The sequence below is a fragment of the Zosterops lateralis genome (genome assembly GCF_965231275.1).
Source record: "Zosterops lateralis genome assembly, chromosome: 22".
Taxonomy (NCBI): domain Eukaryota; kingdom Metazoa; phylum Chordata; class Aves; order Passeriformes; family Zosteropidae; genus Zosterops; species Zosterops lateralis.
In genome coordinates, this window is record NC_139782.1 from 7,621,539 (window position 1) to 7,626,190 (window position 4,652).

Here is a 4,652-nt window from a genome sequence, read left to right on the forward strand (position 1 = left end):
GCTCCGTGCCCTGTGAGGAAGAGCCTCTGGGAATGACAGGCGTCTGTGGAACGTTAAAATACAACCCGGGATAGGTCGAGTATTTATTGACCTGATCTAAAACAGAGCCCGAGTGCCCAGATTTCATTGATTTGAATGAGGGGTATATGGTGACAGCTGAAACTCCAGAGGCTCTGCAGTGACTGAGGAGTCCTCAAACTGAGGAGGATGCAGAGGGGTGAGCCTGTCTGCAGCAGAGTAAACAGGATAAACCTTCCCCATTTGTTAAAGCCATGATTTATGTACAAGATTATCATATGCCATTCTGCAGCCCTAATCCTGGACCTTCAAGTAGCAGCAGAGATTAGAGCCCCTGACCATTTTCTAAAGTAATGTCAGTAGGAACCAGTGACACATCTCAGACAGAAAAGATGCTAAAGCAAGGAAGGGAAAACACCCTAAATGCAGAATATCCTAGGCTTTTTTTCTCCACTAAAAGGCGCACACAAAGCCTTTTCATATCACACAGCAGATATGCACAAGAGAATTCAGCACTAGAACATCTTAGTACCCTTTTCCCTCCAGCATCTCTGCTCCCTTTGCTGCCCAGCTCTCATTCTGCCTAACAGCTCCTTAATCACAGGATCTGTCACACACATAAAATATTATTTAACCTCCAGCACAGAGGAAAATGCATTTATAACCTACTGGGTTTTCCCCTTTAATCTCTCTCTTTCTTCCCTTACTGCTCCCCCTCTCCTTTTAGTAGCTCTGGGCAAGAATGGTGCTAACAACCTTCACAAAGACTTATTCAGGTCCAGACAGAAACCAACTCTCTGCACTCTTGTCAAGACAGGAGACTGAAAAAGCAACACACACGACCTCTTCTTTCTACCCAGGTGACAGAACACACTCAAACACATCACAAATGCAGTGTGGGCTCTCCTGCAAAGATGTCAGTAATGTCATTTTAGAATTATAGAACCAATTTAATTGCGACTGAGGCTCAACTCAGCCACAACCCAATCCTGCAGATAGAATGTTATGATCCCTCAGTGATATTTAATAGTACTTGTGTTTCAAAAGTATTTTTGAGTCTGCTCTGCAGCAGCCTGACACAGCTGAATTTAATGTTCCTTCTTTCTGGGCAGAATTTGAGGCATTGACTTTCAACTTTAAGCATGACCAGGTTCAGGGTCTGACCATGCCAAAGACGCCGTTCTCTGTGAGCCATCTCACCCACCAGGACTTAAATCCTGACAAATTCTCTATTTAAAGCCCCAAGGACCTTCTCAGCAGAAGGATATGAGCTGGCAATCCCTGCACACACAGTGGTACCAGGTTAGTCTACCACTCACTAAACCAGGTACACTCTGAGCTCTGCTGGTTCTGGTCTCTGCAAAACCCTCAGCAACCCTCATTGTTACTGGGATGGAGTTTATCTAAACACTTCCCAGTTATCCAAGTCTCCCCTCCTCCTTTTGACAATGGCACTGAAAGAGAAAAGATTTAATTTAATTCCTTGCACTGCTCCAATCCTCTGACATCTAGACTTTGCTACATTTAGAGAGAAGGAAAAAAAAACAAGTAAAAATGATCATGGAGCTACAATATCCAGGCTAAGTCCACATGTCCCATATAGTTTAAGAAGCCTGTGACCTCAAGGTCAAGGTCGGACTCAAACAAAGGCACTGCTGTACACCCATATGGTGTGAGAGCAGCTAAGCATGTACAGAACCAGCACGAGGCACAGCTCCTTTTAGAGGGAGACTCTCAAGTCTGGTGCTGCTGGCAAGGCAAGGCAAAAGCTTAAGATTCTGTCTAGTTTAATTATCATCTTTCTGCAGGCTCAAAGAAGCTTATGAGAACACAACAGCGAGGCAGAATTCTCCTCCTGTGCTTCCACCTACAGAAACTCATCCCTTCCTGACCTGCCCCTATTTCCCTCCCCACACACCGCAGAGGTTTAGCAGAATGAAGCCATGAAAAAGCCCAGCACTGGGCAGGGAGCAGGCAGAGCTGCTGTCCTGGCAGGAGGCAGGGCTGTGCCCTGTGCCCAGGCAGCAGCAGCCCCTCAGGCAGGTAGGGCAGGGCAGGGACACAGGGATGTGCCTGCTCCAGGCTCTCAGCCACAGGACAAAGGGCTGGAGGCAAATGCTCAGCTCCCCCTGTCCATTCCAATCACGTCCAAGGCAATTTACACTGTGCCCCCCGATTAGCAGGTCACGGGCAAAGCTGAACGTGGATTACAGCTCACAGGCAGCAGTGTGTCCCTCCTGTGTCCCTCCTTGGTGAGGAACTCCCTGCACTCCATTTCATGGGACAGGATCCCTCCTGCCCCTCTGGGGATTGCTGCACTTGTAGCTGCATCAGAGGAGAGCAGCAGGAGCTGTGGATGGTGAAAAACTAAAGTGCAGAGGCATCAGCCCACAGCTGGGTTGGAGCCACTATTACAACTGTAGAACAAGGGCTGTAATTTTATTTTCTGAGCTTCACATGCCTCTGGTCACAGAGCAGCATTTAGTACCGAGGAGAGTCAACCTGGAAAATGTCAAGGCAGCAAAAGGCTCTGTGCACAGAACCATTTCATGCTGATACACGAGGCAGGTTGTGAGCAGGCTAGATTATAAAGCTTCAAAAAATTTTTTTTTTCTCTTGTCCAAAATAAACAATCCCCAAATTGAAGTTCTTCAGGCTACAAAGGAAACCAATCCAGGTTGTTTACAACATACAGCAGGAATCCTGCTTAGGGCAAATCAGCTGCAGAGCAAATGAAAGGAGAGCTCAGAAGGCAGTAGGTGATTTCTGTCTTTGGAGGGGAACCTACCTCAGTCTGGCAGGGAACAGATCCAAGCTCCTGCCTTGGTAAGTTACAACAATGGTCCTCCCTGTTATACAGCACTTTGATATTTGTAAAACTCTGAAAAACATCAGCAACAAGGAGGTTTAAGGGAAACTGCAGTGCAAAGTGTCTGGAAATACAGTGAGTCTAAGGCAGGTCTGGAAGAAGCTCCACAGCAATCCAGTCACCATTTCCTGACTGCTCCAGAATTCACACACACAGGGAACAGACTGTGCAGGATGCAAATCACTGATCGCCTGAGGCTGCAAGAAAAGTTTGTCCACCACTCACTCACTGGTGCTGGGCCATTAAATCTTCAGCCTTTAACAGAACTATTTAGGCTACTGGTGAATTAGGAAACAGACTCTGTGGAACTGAAACAGATTTAATGGTCAAGCATTAGAAACTCTCACACAGGCCATGGAGTTATTCTATTAACTGCTTACCTTAGGCAGGAATAGGAACAAAAAAAATCTCGAGCTTTTTAAATTTAATTAGTGATCCAAGCTTCTTTCAGGCAGCATCTCCTTCCAAAGTGTTGCTGTGCCTCCAGCTCACACGTTCTGTTACTCCAGGGTTTATTTTAGGACCTGGGAGAATCAAACCCAAGGCCTATGTGAATGGTGGAGCCCCATTTTCATTTACAACAGGCCATGCTCAGACACAATGAGCTTCCAACAACTGCAGCACCTGCTGCCCACCTGGGGAGAGAGGAAGGGTGGGATTCAGCTCTGAGTCTTCTCCTCAAGCTCTGCAAAACACAGTGTGTGATGAGAGGGAGATGAGCAGCTTGGCAGCAAGAGTACAACAGCACATTTAGAATCTCTAAAGGAACCTTTCTCCCCAAAAGACCACCCAAAGAGAATGTGCTTTTCTTGGAAGGTGCCTCTAAAGCTTTTACACTCCCTTTCTGAATGCCTTAAGCACTGTATGGTTGATAATTGGGCTACAAAGCCTCTTCTAGTTACAAACATATTTCAAATCAGATCTGTGCTCAACTCTGGCCTCTAAAACATTTGATTTCCTGGTTTTATTAGGAATGGTTTACTTGAGAAGGCAGAAGCACAACAGCAAAGCTGGAGAAATTGTACAAACACTAAACAAGTCCACCATGCTGATGTCCTGGGTCTTTCTCAAAGGTGAAGCCAAGTGTTTTTCATTTGGTAGCAGTGCAGTGTAATAAATCAATATGAAACAAGAGTAGCAATTAAAAACTGTATTCCCCCCCCCTCCCAAACAGTTACATTTTTAGTGAAAAGATTAAACCACACAAACAGTTCACTTTTCTTCTTGAAAAGCTTCAGCTGCTGAGGAGTGCCCTGGGTGGCCAGGGAGGGGGAATGTTGGCCCTGGGGCAGCCCCTTCCTCCACCCCCAGTCTCACAGACCCCTGGTTAACACTGCAAGGGCTGCCCCCCTCTGCACCAAAATCACTCTAAAGTGCTTCTCAGGCAGCCAAGTCAAAATCTAGAGAATCCTTTGGGCTCATTCCTGCTTTATTTTAATAAAGAAATTTCTTATCTGGCCCCAACAAAAAGGGGTAAAAGATTTGCTTTCACACAGAACTTCACAAAGCTGCAACTGAAACAAAAGGAGCGTTTTCATAAATAGATGTACAGTTGCTCTCATTACACAGCATTCATTTGCTCAAGATAATTTCTTCCTTGTGCAGACAGTTCATGGTTTCTCTCCAGCTTTTCCCCCATTCTGTGACCACAACAGCATCCTGGCAGCAGAATTTCTGGCCATGAAAATGGTCAAGTTCTCACAGTTAGATTCTAGAATTGTTACTGTAAATAATTAACAACCATAGGAAAAGAAGCAGGAACAGG